Here is a 17,472-nt window from a genome sequence, read left to right on the forward strand (position 1 = left end):
GGCGACAGAGTGAGACTCTGTCTCAAAGAAAAAAAAAAAAATCTGTAGCGTTGTGAAATTAGGTTACAAGAATATTAATACAGCTGAACCTGGGCTCTCTGTTAACATTGATACTTCATAGCTGCCAAATTCTACAGTAAATGAGATTTGATATCGAGTGGTTCTGAGATGTTGCTTGGAGCTTCCTGGGATCAACCCGGTTGTGCTTCTAGCTTCAGCCTTGGGTATGGAAAAGAACAAAAGGCTGCAGAAAAGCAGGTGTTATTCACTTTGTTGCTTTCAATGTGTATTTGGTTGAATGGGTGCCTAGAGATTTTTAAACATTAGCTCCTTTTAAATCAAGTTGGGCACCTTATAAATCAAAATGATAAATGATTGATAAATAAACTGTCATTGCCACAATTAGATTCTCCATTATACTTGTATGCTATAATTTAAAATGTAATTTCCCTTGAAGCTCATAAAGGCCCTGTAGTAATAGGGTGTCACAATGTATTAGGGGCACGTGCATGCATTGTGGCTGAGTGCGCACCTTGATGAAGTGCAGGGCTGAGCTGTAGGGTTTTACTGCGAAAGCATGTGTTTGGCTGTCGGTTTAGGGGCAGATCTATGACATTCAGGGAACTGGGTGTTTCAGCCAGAAAACCAGAAGAGTGAAGAGGGAGGAAGTCCTCCAAATGGACCCCCCCAAAAAGTGAGTTAGCCCATGTCGCATGGGCGGCCAAAAGTTTTCCAATCAAGCTCATGCAGGTGATAATTTTTCATGCATTTATATCCTGTTTTTGTCAAGGATAATTTAGTAAGATTTATCAGGAAAGAACAATATATATTCTGCAACTCAGTTTTCTTCAACTGATCAGTGAGAAGCTCAGACTTCCAAAGAACCACCAGACTCAAATCTTTGGAAATGGAGTTTAAAGATTTGCACTTCTGGTAAATGTCCTGATCTTTTTTTTTTTTTTTTGAGATGGAGTCTCCCTCTGTCATCCAGGCTGGAGTGCAGTGGCGTGATCTTGGCTCACTGCAAGCTCCGCCTCCTGGGTTCACTCCATTCTCCTGCCTCAGCCTCCCGAGTAACTGGGACTACAGGTGCCCACCACCATGCCCAGCTAGTTTTTTGTATTTTCAGTAGAGAAGGGGTTTCACCGTGTTAGCCAGGATGGTCTCGATCTCCTGACTTCCTGATCCACTCGCCTTGGCCTCCCAAAGTGCTAGGATTACAGGCTTGAGCCACCATGCCTGGCCTTTTTTTTTTGAGATGGTCTCACTCTGTCACCCAGGCTGGAGTGCAGTGGCATGATCTCGGCTCACTGCAACCTCTGCCTTCTGGATCCAAGCGATTATCCTGCCTCAGCCTCCAGAGTAGCTGGGATTACAGGCACCTGCCACCACAGCTGGCTAAGTTTTGTATTTTTAGTAGAGAAAGGGTTTCGACATGTTGGCCAGGCTGGTTTCGAACTCCTGACCTTATGTAATCCACCCACCTCGGCCTCCCAGAGTTCTGGGATTACACGCATGAGCCACTGCACCAGGCCGCCCTAATGATTTTGATGCAGCCTTATCTGCTGTAGTCATACTTCAGTTTAGGAACAACTAATACAACAGGTCCTGATCTTAAGACCAATTCTGCAAAGACAACACTCAGTGACTTCTGATTCAGCACCTCTCGGTTTAGCCAAATGAATTGGAATTTGCATATCTGTGTCGGCACTTAGTCTAGCTTTGCAGGTAGATTTTGTTTTGTTTTGTTTTTTTGAGACAGGGTCTCACTCTGGTGCGCAGGCTGAAGTGAAGTGGCACAATCACAGCTCACTGCAGCCTGAATTCTCCGGGCTCAAGTGATCCTCCCACCTCCAGACTTCTGAGTAGCTGAGACTGTAGGTGCATGCCACCATGCCCACCTAATTTTTATTTATTTATTTTGTAGAGATAGGTCCTTCCTATGTTGTCCAGGTTGGTTTTAAACTCCTGGGCTCACCACCTCCTGGGCGATCCACCCCCTCGGTCTCCCAAAGTGCTGGGATTACAGCCATAAGCCGCCGTGCTCGGCCTGACTTTGTTTTCATTTCTTTTTATTTTTTTATTTTTTTATTTTTTTTGAGACAGAATCTCGCTCTGTTGCCCAGGCTGGAGTGCAGGGGCATGATCTTGGCTCACTGCAACCTCCACTTCCTGGGTTTAAGCAATTCTCTGCCTCAGCCTCCCGAGTAGCTGGGATTACAGGCGTGTGCCACCATGCCCAGCTAGTTTTTGTATTTTTTAAAGTAGAGATGAGGTTTCACCATCTTGGCCAGGCTGGTCTTGAACTCCTGATCTCATGATCCACCCATCTTGGCCTCCCAAAGTGCTAGAATTACAGGTGTAAGCCACCACCCCCAGCCTGATTATGTTTTCTATACTAAAAAATGATGTGGCCTCCCTTAACCATTGTCTGTGAGAACCATTATGTTTGAACATAAACACCAACCAATTCTGTCCTCTGTATTCCTCAAGCGTCTTTCCCTAATATGCTTCCCAAAATGACCACCCAAATCTTCACGGACGGCTAGCCCTCTGGTAACATTACTGTTAAGCCATCTTTCCCATCCTGCATATATTTACTTCAAGTCCTAACTCCCCTCAGTCCCCATTACAGGACTGAGAGTGTTGTCTCTAAAACAGGATGGATGTCTTAGAATTGAAAAGAGAACCCCTGACTCTCAGAGAAGGGTCAGGTTTCCACAAACACTTTAAATTCCTATTTTTTTTCCCCCTTGCCAGCTCATTAGTGCCATACCTCCACATTTAAATTCCACCCACAGAGTGAGCAGAATGGATGTCACCAGGCTGATGTTAAATCAACAGTCCCTGTGCTCACAGAGCCCTTTGACCTGAGCTTTTTGGAATGACCTGAAATCATTACAGACCCAGTCGAGTGTGGCTGCGAGAGTCTGGTTGGTGTCAGAAACCCTCGTGCCCATTTATAATTTCTCATGTAGCTCTTTCCCTGTCCCCAAATTAGCCATCAAGTGATTCAATTGACCTTGAAATGTAGATTGTAAATTGTGACTTGAGAAAACCAGAGATTCCAAAGTGATTTTTTTTTTTTTAATTCCAATTTGGCCTTGACATGGCATGCATTTAAAAAATTTTTCCAGGGATTTCTTTCCTGCTCAGAAGGATGTATGGCATCTTGCTTGGGCAAGCCCTTGTTAGCACGAGTTCTTGTTCAGCCTGTTCCAATGATTCATTAAAATTAATGAAGCCAGATTTCTACACCTTGATTGGAAGTTAACATTGTGGAAAAGGAAGCTGATCGGATTTGCTGTTGGAATAGGAGAATTTCCCATTCCTCTCTTCCCAGGCTGGTAGTAAACCACGGGGAAAGTTTTTTCCTTAAGATTCCTCAGAGGTTCAGTGTTACATTTGGTGAAGCTGAAGAGTTAACCCAGGACAGTGCATTAGTTAACGTGTGGGCAGAGCTAACACCGTGTTTAAGGTTTCCAATGAACTGTGTCAAACCTCCTTGTCCATCCTTATTTTCTAGCATGATTCGAGAATTGGCTCAGATGTTTTCTAATATGCTCTGCTGTCACCCAGATGGAGATCCTCTTTCTACTTTTTTTTCCTTAGCCTGCCTTCCATAGCCCTCTCCTATCAGCTTCCAAGGAGGGGTCCCCACATCATATTCATCTCTGTCTCACAGGCACCCAGAGCCTGGCAGGTAAATTTTATTGAATGGAAATGGATACGTCTGTAAATACATTCAGTTCTTCTGAATTAATCCAAGGCCAAAAAAAAAAAAAAAAAAATCACAAATAGGAACTGAATAATTCACCAATTTATAAACTTGAGAAATCCAGAGGAGAAATTTAGCCCTATCTCATCATGTTACAGATAAGGAAACTGATGCATATGGTGGAATTGTGATTTGCCCAAGGCCACTTAAGTCAGTCCAGTTCTCCCTCCATCTTTTAATTTAATCTATGAATCCTGGGCCACTGTGACTTGAAGCCCAATGCACTGAAGTGTATACATTCCTGCAACATGTAATTTAACAGAGATATTTACAGAATCCCTTTATGGCTGTACTTCATCTTGCCCAAAAGAAGCTGTGTGTAAATCTGATCACGTTTGAAAAATAAAAGGAAATTATTCTATTTAAATTAACCGCATAGTCAAATCTTTTACAAAGCCAGGGATCCCTTTTCTATGTGACTAAGTACAGCCTAATTAACCTATTTTTGTTGCTTACGGTTTTTGGAAAGTGAAAAACTCCTTATTTAGGAATATAACAGACCCCGAAGGTGAGGAGAGCAAAAAGTGCCAAGAGATGGGGGTGATGGTTTGGGAAGCTGAGGTATCTTGAAATAGTCTATCATAGGATGAGTACATTTGCATACTTGAAATTCTTCTGGCACTTCCCTTCTCCTTCCTTTCTTTTCTTTCTTTTTTTTTTTTTTTTTTTGAAACAGAGTGTCACTGTGTCACCCAGGCTAGAGTAAAATGGTACGATCTCGGCTCACTGCAACCTCTGCCTCCTGGGTTAAAGCGATTCTCCTGCCTCAGCCTCCTGAGTAGCTGGGACTACAATGGTGCACCACCAAACCTGGCTAATTGTTTACATTTTCAGTAGAGACAGGTTTTTGCTATGTTGGCCAGGCTGGTCTCAAACTCCTGACCTCAGGTGATCCTCCCACCTCGGCCTCCCGAAGTGCTGGGATTGCAGGCGTGAGCAACAGCCCGGCCGCAATCTTTTTTTTTTTTTTTTGAGATGTAATCTTGCCTTGTTGCCCAGGCTGGAGTACAGTGTGTGATCCTGGCTCACTGCAATGTCCACCTCCCAAGTTCAAAGGATTCTCCTGCCTCCCCCGCAGCTGGGATTACAGATGTGAAACACTGCACTGGGCACTGAATCCGCCACTTTTTTTTTTTTTTTTTGAGATGGCGTCTTCATCTATCTCCCAGGCTGGAGTGCAATGGCGCCATCTCAGCTTACTGCAACCTCCGCCTCCTGGATTCAAGCAATTCTCATGTCTCAGATTCCCGAGTAGCTGAGATTACAGGCGCCCACTACCATGCCTGGCTAATTTTTGTATTTTTAGTAGAGATAGTGTTTCACCATATTGGCCAGAATGGTCTCGAACTCCTGGCCTCAAGTGATCTGCCCACCTTGGCCTACCGAATTGCTGGGATTACAGGCGTGAGCCACCATGCCCATTCCCTATCTTTTTTCATAAACAGCTTAAAGGGGAACATGTTACGTGGAATTTTGATTATCTTCTGTCTTTGGCTTAAAGATGGTCCCTGTTTTCTGCTCAGTGAAGGAATGAGGAAGGGTGAAGGATTCGGGCCACCGGTACTGGGCAGAGTGCCAGGTTCCTGGAAATATTCAGGAAATACTCATTAGTGCTGCTGCAGCTGCTGATCTGGAAACATCCCACTTACCTCCAGAAAATTCCAGAACCAGCATTTATTAAGCATCTCTATGCAAAATGCTTTGTTGGGATACTTGGGAAGATAGAAAGACACCTAGGACTCTCTTCAGGCTCATAATGTCATCCTCTCCTTCCGTGTTGGAGATCTTTTTTTTTTTGAGATGGAGTTTTGCTCTTGCTACCCAGGCTGGAGTGCAATGGCATGATCTCTGCTCACTGAAACCTTCGCCTCGTGGATTCAAGTGATGCTCGTGCCTCAGCCTCCCAAGTACCTGGGAGTACAGTCTTGCACCACCACACCTGGCTAATTTTTGTATTTTTTAAATAGAGGTGGGGTTTCAGCATGTTGGCTAGGCAGATCTCGAACTCCTGGCCTCAAGTGACTCACCTGCCACGCCTCCCTTAGTGCTGGGATTACAAGCGTGGCCCCTGCGCCCAGCCTGCATTGATCTTACACCAGCAAACTCTCCGAGGGCACTTGTCTGGCTTCATCACAGCCAAAGACCAAGGGGCCCTGGAAAAACTCAGACCACATGTGCATGGGCAGAACCACTCACTTACAGGTAATGGCAGGAGTTAAAATGCAAACTACAAAGCTGATTATAAAATTCTAGGCCAGGCACAGTAATCACACCTGCAATCCCAACACTTTGGGAGGCTGAGGCAGGTGGATCACCTGAGGTCAGGAGTTCAAGATCAGCCTCGGCAACATGGTGAAACCCCTTCTCTACTAAAAATACAAAAAATGAGCCAGGCGTTGTGGCGGGCACCTGTAATCCCAGCTACTCGGGAGGCTGAGGCAGGAGAATCGCTTGAACCCGGAAGGCAGAGGTTGCAGTGAACCGAGATCGCACCATTGCACTCCAGTCTGGGCAACAAGAGTGAAACTCTGTCTCATTAAAATAAATAAATAAATAAATAAATAAATAAATAAATAATTCTTAGCAGTTCTCTCAATTGCCTAATTGCAGGAGTATCCCTAAACTTTCAAATGTTTCGTGTTAAATTGTTTCCCTTAATGGTACTGGTTTCTCTTCCCTCTTTTTCTTCATCTTTTCCAATTTCCACAATTCTATATCCTCTGGATTCACTTATACGACTCACACTCTGTCTACCTCCAATCCGCCCTCCACCCCTCAGGGGTAAGTGTCTGGTGGATTCGAAACTGCCCATGCTACAAATTTAGATGAACCTGTTAGTAAACCGAACTTGGGTCTGCTCCCTCGGTGCAGCAAAGCCACACACCGACAGCGGAATCACAGTGAGAGAAAGTGAGTCATTTATTGCAGGGCAGCAAGCAAGGAGATCGGGCAGTTCAAGCTAAAGACTCGAACTCCCCCATGGCTTACAGATAAAGAGGATTAAAGGGAGGCTGAAGTTACAGGTCAGGTCATAAATCACAACATGGAGCCCATACATTGTTTTGACCTAAAAAGGTGGTGGGATATCTCAAGGTGGGGGCCCACAGGTCATAGGTGGATTCAAAGATTTTCTGATTTGTGACTGGTTAAGGAAGTGAAGCTTTACCTAAAAATCTGGGGTCAGGCTGGGCATGGTGGCTCACACCTGTTACTCCAGCATTTTGAGAGGCCAAAGAGGGCAGATCACTTGAAGCCAGGAGTTCGAGATCAGCCTGGCCGACATGGCAAAACCCTGTCTCTATTAAAAATACCAAAAATTAACTGGATGTGGTGGGAGGCGCCCATAGTCCCAGCTGCCGGAGAGGTTGAGGCAGGAGAATCACTTGAACCCAGGAGGTGGAGGTTGCAGTGAACTGAGATTGTGCCACTGCACTCCAGCCTGGGGAACCAAGCGAGACTCTGTCTCAAAAAAATAATAATAACATAAATAAATAAATAAAATAAAATAAAATAAAAATTTGGGATCAGCAGAAAAGAATGTTAGCTCTGGCCTGTGGGCATGACCTCCTCCAGGTTCCTTAGGAAAAAGCTTAGAACAAAGAACAGGTTGGGGGGGCAGTGGGGGGATGGGCGGTTGGAGGGGTCAGGGTTCGGCTCTCATTTTCCCCTTATCTGAGTTCTGTGTGCCAGGGCATCCACTTCGTGGGGTCCAGGTTTCTGAAAAACAACTCAGGGACATATGTTAAGATGCTATCTTTCATTTCTATAGAGAACAAAGCATCTCATGTGTCCAGCTTCCTTTGATGTTGTTTTAAGCTTCAATTGCCTTCTCGATTATCAAGTTGCTTATTCACTTCTCAGGGCTAGCTAGGTGCCTGGAACTTCCTTGGAAAAAACTCCGGATTTTCCTTTATTTCCATGGATAGGGCCACCCATAGGCCCCTCAGAGGGGTTCTTGCTCCTCTTCAAACTGGATGTGGGACAAGGCAGACCCTTTGATGCTAATGCCTGGGATATATTAGGACCTTCTGTGGCTGGTGCTGTTCAAATCATTCAACAACATCCAGTATCGGTCAGGCGGCTTCCTGGTCAATGAGAACTAAGAGCTGAATAATAGAAGATTGCCTGGGTTTTATATGCTTAGTAATAGACTGTTCTGACTCCTTCAAACATACAAGTTTCTCTGGATTTTATCCCGTTTCTATGTATGGTTGTGCAACCTACTGAAAATCTTGCTAGTGCATAATTGTTCTATCGCTTCAGAATTTAGTTGTTTCTCTTGTTTATTTATTATTATTATTATTATTATTTGAGATGGAGTTTTACTCTTGTTGCCCAGGCTGGAGTGCAATGGTGCAATCTCTGCTCACTGCAAACTCTGCCTCCCAGGTTCAAGTGATTCTCCCACCTCAGCCTCCCAAGTAGCTGGATTACAGGCATGTACCACCATGCCTGGCTAATTTTGTATTTTTAATAGAAAGGCGGTTTCTTCATGTTGGTCTGGCTGGTCTCGAACTCCCCATCTCAAGTGATCCGCCCACCTCAGCCTCCCAAAGTGCTAGGATTACAGGCGTGAGCCACTGTGCCTGGCCATTCATTCTCTCAGGTCTTTTTAAAGAGTGTTTTTTGTTTTTGTTTTTTTTTGTAGATATGGGATTCTGCTATGTTGTGTAGGCTGGTCTTGAACTCCTGGTCTCAAGAGATCCTCCTACCTTGACCTCCCAAAGTGTTGGGATTACAGGAATGAGCCACTGCACCTGGTCTTAAAGATTGTCTTTGGATCTCTTGGAGGACCTGTGGCCTCAATTGCTTTATTTTTACCTTTTTTTTTTTTTTTTTTTTGATGGAGTCTCACTGTGTTGCCAGGCTGGAGTGCCAGTGGCACGATCTCAGCTCACTGCAACCTCCACCTCCCGGGTTTAACTGATTCTTCTGTGTCAGCCTCCCAAGTAGCTGGGACTATAGGTGTGTGCCACCATGCCCAGATAATTTTTCTGTATTTTCAGTAGAGATGGAGTTTCACCATGTTGGCCAAAATGGTTGTGATCTCTTGACCCCGTGATCTGCCTGCCTCGGCCTCCCAAAGTGCTGGGATTACAGGTGTGAGCCACCGTGCCCGGCCCTCAATTGCTTTCATAAAAGCAGAACCTCTGAATGACTGGCAGATCATTTTTATTTATTATTTACTTTTTAAAACTTTGTATTTTAGGTTCAGGGGTACATGTGTGCAGGTTTGTTATCTAGATAAATTGTGTGTACAGATTATTTCATCATCAGGTAATACGCATAGTACCTGATAGGTAGTTTTTTCCATCATCATCCTCTCTGTATCTCTGACTTCACTTTGAGAAGAATATGTGTCAGATGTTCTGCTGGCCCAAGGAGGAAAAGATACATGTAGCAGAGGCATCCCGGCTAAGTCCGGTGTAGATCAGCCAACCTCCAGTACTCAATAAGCGCATAAGTGAGCCCAGTAGGGAGGCTGCCTGGCAGAGCCCGGTTCATTTTAGCTGACCCAGAGATGACTAAGCTGTAATGAACAATAGTGGTTTACACTACTGAGTTTTGGACTGATTTGTTATGCAGCAATACATTTGCAAAAGTATTTTTAAAATATTTTTAAGTTTTTAAAAAATTGATGGAGTCAAATTGATAAATCTTATTTCATTTTATTTTATTTTTGAGATGGAGTCTCACTTTGTCACCCAGACTGGAGTGCAGTGGGGCGATCTTGGCTCACTGCAATCTCTGCCTCCCGGGTCCAAGTGATTCTCCTGCCTCAGCATCTTGAGTCGCTGAGACTGCAGGTACCCACCAGCACATCCGGCTAATTTTGTATTTTTAGTAGAAACAGGGCTTCACCATGTTGGCCAGGCTGGTCTTGAACTCCTGACCTCAGGTGATCCACCTGCCTCGGCCTCCCAAAGTGCTGGGATTACAGGCATGAGCCACCTCACCTGGCCAATCAATCTTATCTTATTGCAACTGGATTTTGAGTCAGAGTTACAAGGGTTTTCTCTACATTCAGGCCATGAAGAGATCCACTCATATTTTCTCTTAGTACTTAGCTGGTTTTAGTTTTTACATTTGTAGCTCTGATCCATCTGGAGTTTATTCTGGCACATAATGTGAGTGTGAATTCATTATTATCTTTTTCCAAATGGCTATTCAGTTATTCCAGCATTACTGAATTTCCAAGTCATTTTTTCCCCAGAAATTTGAGGTAGGTCTTTATCATATAGTGAATTTCCATATGGAGGTGGGTCTATTTCTAGGCTTTTTTTTTTTTTTTTCTTTTGAAACGGAGTTTCCCTCTTGTTGCCCAGGCTAATGTGCAATGCTGCAATCTCAGCTTACTGCCACCTCCGCCTCCTGGGTTCAAGCGATTCTCCTGCATCAGCCTCCTGAGTAGATGGGATAACAGGCATTCACCACCATGCTTAGCTAATTTTATATTTTTAGTAGAGATTGGGTTTCTCCATGTTAGTCAGTCTGGTCTCAAACTCCTGACATCAGGTGATCTGCCCACCTTGGCCTCCCAAAGTGCTGGGATTACAGGTGTGAGTCACCATGCCCGGCCTTCTAGGCTGTTTATTCTGTCTCATTGGTCTATCTGTCTACTAACTGGCAAGGGCCACACTGTTTTAGTTGTAGACACTTTGCATTATGTTTTAATATATGGTACAGCTGATCTGTATGGGCTAAAATTAGTTTAGGTGATCGGGGAAAGTACCTCTGAGGAGGGTGTCATTTACATTGAATTATAAATAGCAAGGAGTCAGTCATGAATAATATTTTATGCAGAAAGGAGGGCTAGAGAAAAAAGTGAAAGTAGGGAAAATGCTTGGAAATAATATCAGCATTGAAATCAGGGTCGATATTGTAAGGAGGTCTTAGTCGGGAGTTTGGATTTTGTTTCAAATTCAATAAGAAGTCACTGGAGGGTTTTAGACAAAGGGAGTTGGAATAGGAAAGCAGGTGAGGAGTGACACAATATGATTTACATTTTGAAAAGATCTCCTTGGCTAAAGACTGAAGAATAAACTATAGGATTCAGGAGAAGAGGCAGAGAGGCCAGTTAGAAGGCCATTGTCATTGTCATAGTCCATGGTGTGACTTGGACAAGAGAGATCGCATCGGCAATGAGGGTGAGTGAACAGACAACTTAGACTACTAGGGTGGATATAGGGACATAAAAGAAATAGAAGAATTGAGTTTGAGTTAGAAGAATTGAGTTACTGAACCATTTTTGGTTCAGTAACTAGGGAAGAAGAGAGAAGATCGAGTTTGAAGACAAAAATCAACAGTTCTGTGTTGATTATGTTAATTCAGATTCCTTCTACACATCAAAGTAGAAACCTCAAAGTAGGCAATAAGGTACACATCTTTGGAACTTAAAGGGAAAATTATGAAAATAAGAAATAGGAAGTCACTGTCTCAGGTGTTATTTGAATCATAGGACAGGGTGGATCTCCTTAGGGAGACTTTAATGTTGGTAACTATTTTAATACTGTTACTGATATAGCCAAAGGGCACTTAACAGAATAGTCATCCATTCATTTGTCATAATTGCAACGTATGTTCTTGGGGTATAGATTTTTTTTGAGCAAATATTTATTGAAAGCCTACCTCTTGCTGGGCCTGGTGGCTCACCCCTGTAAGCCCAGCACTTTAGGAGGCCGAGGTGGGCAGATCACTTGGGGTTAGGAGTTCAAGACTAGCATGGTCAACACGGTGAAACCCCGTCTCTACTAAAAATACAAAAATTAGCCGGGTGTCATGGCAGGCACCTGTAGTCCCAGCTACTCGAGAGGCTGAGGCAGGAGACTCACTTGAACCTGGAAGGCAGAGGTTGCAGTGAGCCAAGATCACGCCACTGCACTCCAGTCTGGGTGACAGAGCCATCTCAAAAAAAAAAAAAAAAAGAAAGAAAGAAAGAAAGAAGAGAATAAAGAAAAAACAGAAAGCCTACTTCTCAAGAGATGATGTTTTCTTACTTGTCTGTCACTCTGCTAATCCCCGAGGGCAGGAGTAGGATGAAGATGCAAAAGAATTTTGAATATGTATCCCTGTTCTCTGAAACTTACCTTCTATTAAGAAACTTGAAAAGACATGGAAAAACCTCAGTTGCTTGTGTTTTTCTGTGCAATTTCAGCCAACAAGAAAAAATTGTACAATGATTTCTAGAAACAGAGGAATACGATGTCTTTTCCCAACTTTTTTTTGTTTTTTTTTTTTGAGACAGTCTCATTCTGTCACCCAGACTGGAGTGCAGTGGTGCGATCAAACCTCATTGCAACCTCCACCTCCCAGGTTCAAGCAATTCTCCTGCCTCAGATTCCTGAGTAGCTGGGATTACAGGCATGTGCCACCATGCCTGGCTAATTTTTTTGTATTGTTAGTAGAGACCAGGTCTTACCATGTTGGCCAGGCTGGTCTTGAACTTGTGACCTCAAGTGATCCACCGGCCTTGGCCTCCCAAAGTGCTGGAATTACAGGCATAAGCTACTGTGCCCGGCCTCCTAACTCTTCTTGAGTTTACCCAGGCAAGTCCATATGTGCAAATCTATCCCATTGCAATACAGGAAAATGTCTCAGAAGTGACTTCCGTCCTGGGCCCATGAGCTCATCTGAGCCAGTTAGGGTAGAAGTGAATCAAATGAGTTTGTGGCATTATTTAGGCTAAACAATGCTGAATTTCAGAAACAAACACTGCTGTGTCCCAGGATTCTGTACTTGGCTCTAGGTCCTATTCTCCCATTGTGATCTCAATCTGCTTTGGGATCTGGATTAGTCTCTGCACAAATGATCCCCAAATATTAATACCATTCCACTCATGTCTGAACATCCAGTTCACATTTCCCACTTATTCGATGGTGATACATGTATTTGAAAGTCATGTGGACCCATTATTATGCAACCTGCAAATGACTAAATTAATCAACTTCTTCCAAATGGGCAGATGCATGCTCTACCTCCCGGTTCAATTTGGTTTTCGTTTTCATTTTCTTTTATTTTCTTTCTTTCTTTCTTTCTTTTTTTTTTTTTTTTTTTGATGGAATTTCACTGTTGTCACCCAGGCTGGAGTACAATGGTGCAATCTTGGCTCACTGCAACCTTCCACTCCCAGGTTCAAGCGATTCTCCTGCCTCAGCCTTCAAAGTAGCTGGGATTACAGGCACCCACTAACACACCTGGCTAATTTTTGTATTTTTACTAGAGATGGGATTTCACCATGTTGGCTAGGCTGGTCTCAAACTCCTGACCTCGGGTGATCCTCCCGCCTCGGCCTCTCAAAGTGCTGGGATTACAGGCATGAGCCACCATGCCCAGCCTCCAGGCTCAATTTGTGTGGTCACCAGTCACCCTCACCATCACCAAAGCCTGGAGTCCTTCCCTTCATTGCCTATATCCAATGAATCATCCAACTCTGCCAACATAGTCCCCCATTTTTTCAAATGTAGGAAAATTCATATAATACAAAATTTACAGTCATGATCATTTTTAAATGTACAGTTCAGTGGCATTCACGCTGTTGCACAATCATCACTCCCATCCATCTCCATAACTCTTTGCATCTTGCAAAATGAAAACCCTTGGCCGGGCACGGTGGCTCACTCCTGTAATCCCAGCACTTGGGGAGGCCAATGTGGTCGGATCACCCGAGGTCAGGAGATCCATAGCAACCTGGCCAACATGGTGAAACCCCGTCTCTACTAAAAAATACAAAAATTAGCTGGGCATGGTGGCACACGCCTCTAATCCCAGCTACTTGGGAGGCTGAGGCAGGAGAATCGCTTGAACCTGGGGGGTCGGAGGTTCCATTCAGCCGAGATGGCGCCACTGGACTCCAGCCTGGGTGACAGAGTGAGACTGTCTCAAAAAAAAAAAAAAAAAAAAAAAAAGGAAAGCTTGGAGCCAGAGACCACGTTCAACCCTCCTTTAGCTTTTACTAAGCTCTTTGGCTGGATCTAGAAACCAAATTGACACTAGGCGTATTAACAAGAGAAAAATGTACAGGTTTTATTAGTTTTACATATACATGGGATCTTCACAAGGGAATGAAGTCTGAAGAAGTGGCCAAAGCAAGGTGCTTTTATACTTTTTAGACAAAGAAGGATAAAGTAGAGAAGAAATGACAGGACAAAGGAGATCAGGCCAGGGACAGTAAATGTCTAGGAGTCACTAGGAGATACATGGAAGCATACAAAACTAGTGGAAGGTAAGGGTTACTTTGGTAAGTTTATTTATTCAGGTCCATTGCAATGCTCAATTCCCTGTCTCTGGTGATAAGGGCGGTGTTCTCCTTCTGGTACAGGGAAGGAATCTTTATGGCTTTCTGCGTGCAGAAGGGACAGTTAGCTAGCCCTTTCTGAAACTGCAGTTTCTCCAATGTCTTCGAATGAAAATAATCAATATGCAAATTGGGCATATTTTGGGATGACACATCCTTAACTCCTTCACCCTATACCCATTAAATGACAACTCCTCATCCTCCCTGTACCAGCCCCTGGCAACCACCATTCTATTTTCTGTCTCTATGAATTTGACTGTGTCAATTCCCTCATATAAGTGGAATCATGCAGTATTTGTCTTTTGTAACCAGCTTATTTTATTTAGCATAATGTCCTTAAGATTTATTCGGCTGGGCACGGTGGCTCATGCCTTTAATCCCAGTACTTTGGGAGGCCGAGGCAGGTGGATCACCTGAGGTCAGGAGTTCAAGACCAGCCTGGAGATAGCGCCACTACACTCCAGGCTGGGAGACAGAGTGAAACTCCATCTCCAAAAAAAAAAAAAAAAAAAGAATTTATTCATATTGTAGCATATGTCAAAATTTCCTTCCCTTTTAAGGCTGAATAATATTCTGTTGAATGTATATAACACATTTTGAGTTAATCTGTGGCCTAACATATGGGCTATCTTGGAAAATGTTCCATGTACAATGAGAAAAAAGTGTATCCTGTTGTTGAATAGAGGGTTCTGTATATGTCTGTTAGATCTAGTTGGTTAATGTGTTAAGTCCTCTATTTTCTTTCTTTCTTTCTTTCTTTTCTTTTTTTTTTTTGAGACAGAGTCTCGCTCTGTTGTCCAGGCTGGAGTGCAGCGGCACAATCTCAGCTTACCGCAACCTCTGCCTCCCGGGTTCAAGCAATTCTCTTGCCTCAGCCTCCTGAGTAGCTAAGATTACAGGTGGGCACCACCACACCTGGCTAAGTTTTGTATTTTCAGTAGAGACAGGGTTTCCCATGTTGGCCAGGCTGGTCTCGAACACCTGACCTCGTGATCCACCTGCCTCGGCCTCCCAAAGTGGTGGGATTACAAGCGTGAGCTACCACATCCAGCCAAGTCATCTATTTTCTTACTTATCTTCTGTCTGATTGTTCTGTCCATTATTGAGAGTAGAGTATTGAAGTCTCAAACTATTATTGTAGAATTGTCTATTTCTCCCTTTAGTTCTATCAGTTTTTGCTTTGTATATTTTTATGGTTTGTTATGAGGTACATAAATGTTTATAATCCTTATATTTTCTTGCTGTATCATGCCTTTTATTAACATATAATGCCCTTCTTTGTTTGTCGTAAACTTTTTGAAGTGAAAGTCTATTTTGTCTAACGTAAGTATAGCCACCCCTCCTCTCTTTCAGAGGGTTCCTATTTGCATACAATTTTTTTTCCATCCTATCACTGTCTCCTTTTTTTTTTTTTTTTTTTTGAGACAGGGTCTCCCTCTGTCACCCAAGCCTCCCAAGTAGCTGGGATTACAGTAGCTGCCACCACACCCGGCTAATTTTTGTACTTTTGGTAGACACGGGGTTTACTATTTGCATAAACGATTTTTTTTCCATCCTATCACTTTCTCCATTTTTTTTTTTTTTTTTTTTTGAGACAGGGTCTCACTCTGTCACCCAGAATGGAGTGCAGTGGTATGATATCCTCTCACCACAACCTCCACTTTCCAGACTCAAGTGATTCTCTTGACTCAGCCTCCCGAGTAGCTGGGATTACAGGTGCGTGATACTACCGCCCAACTCATTTTTTTTTTTTTTTTTTTTGTATTTTTAGTACAGACGGGGTTTCACCATGTTGGCCAGGCTCATCTTGAACTCCTGACCTCAAATGATCCACCCACCTCGGCCTCCCAAAGTGCTGGGATTATAGGGATGAGCCATTGCGCCCAGCCCATCCTATTACTTTCAATCTATTTGTGTCTTTGGATTTCAGTGGAGTCTCGCAGACAGCAAGCTTTGCCAGTTTTTATCTCATAAGCATGTCTTATTTCTTTATTTATAAATTTTGTTTCGTTTTGTTTTTAGGGACAAAGTCTGTCCATATTGCCCAAGCTGGCATGAAGAGGCTATTTCACAGGTGTGATAATCACATACAACAGACTCGAACTCCTAGGTTCAAGCGATCCTCCTGCCTCAGCCTCCTGAGTAGCTGGGATTAGAGGCACGTGCCACTGAGCTTACCTCTCCTAAAGCATTTATTGAGCTTTTTGATTCTATGGCTTACTCTCTGAACTTTCAAGCACTACTCTAATTTGGGTCTTTATTTCACTCATTGGTCTATTGTTGTTACTGACTAAATGGTTTTCTTTTTTCTTTTTTTCTTCTTCTTTTTTTTGAGACAGAGTCTCACTCTGTCGCTCAGGCTGGAATGCAGTGGCGTGATCTTGGCTCACCACAACCTCCACCTCCCAGGTTCAAACGATCCTCCTTCTTCAGCCTCCCCAGTAGCTGGGAGTACAGATGCCCACCAGCATGCCAGCTAATTTTTGTATTTTTAGTAGAGATGGTTTTCATCATGTTGACCAGGCTGGTCTCGAGCTCCTGACTTCAGGTGATCTGCCCGCCTCGGCCTCCCAAAGTGCTGGAAATACAGGCGTGAGCCACCGTGCCCAGCCCTATGTGGTTTTGGTAGAAATTTCGTTGTCTTTAAATCCATCCTTCCCACTGCAGCCAGAGTGAATGGTCTCCATGCCAATTTTGATCTTGCTGTTTTCTTTTTTCCTTTTTCCCTTAGTGACTGGCGGTTTTCTCTAGATCATCTTCAGGCTTCTCGGCATGGCATTGAAAAGGCTTCATTGACAGGCTCCAGCTTCCTACTCCCACATCATCTCTGCTCCCTTCAGAGTTACACTGAATGCTTTGAAGCCGTCACCGATTGCCCCTGTTCCTGTTTTTTTCTTTTTTCTTTCTTTCTTTTTTTTTTTTTTTTACAGAGCTTCGCTCTTGTTGCCCAGGCTGGAGTGCAATGGCATGATCTCGTCTCACTGAAACCTCTGCCTCCTGGGCTTAAGCAATTCTGCTGCCTCAGCCTCCCAAGTAGCTGGGATTACAGACACCTGCCACCACGCCCGGCTATTTTTTGTATTTTTAGTAGAGACAGGGCTTCTCCATGTTGGTCAGGCTGGTCTTGAACTCCTGACCTCAGGTGATCGGCCCACCTTGGTCTCCCAAAGTGCTGGTATTACAGGCGTGAGCCACCTCACCTGGCCGATTTCCACTGCGGCCGTTCCTTCTGCAGTTGTTCCCACCTTTCCTTCATGTCCTTGCTTATTCCTGAGACTAGATTGGGCAGGCGAAAAACACCTCCTGGGTGTCTTCCTAGAGCCACTGAATTCTCTTTGTCATAATGTATTGAAATCTGCCTTTCATACAACCCTCGAACTCCTGCAGACCTGCACTGTCT

This window comes from Macaca thibetana, chromosome 3 (assembly GCF_024542745.1).
Source record: "Macaca thibetana thibetana isolate TM-01 chromosome 3, ASM2454274v1, whole genome shotgun sequence".
Classification (NCBI taxonomy): domain Eukaryota; kingdom Metazoa; phylum Chordata; class Mammalia; order Primates; family Cercopithecidae; genus Macaca; species Macaca thibetana.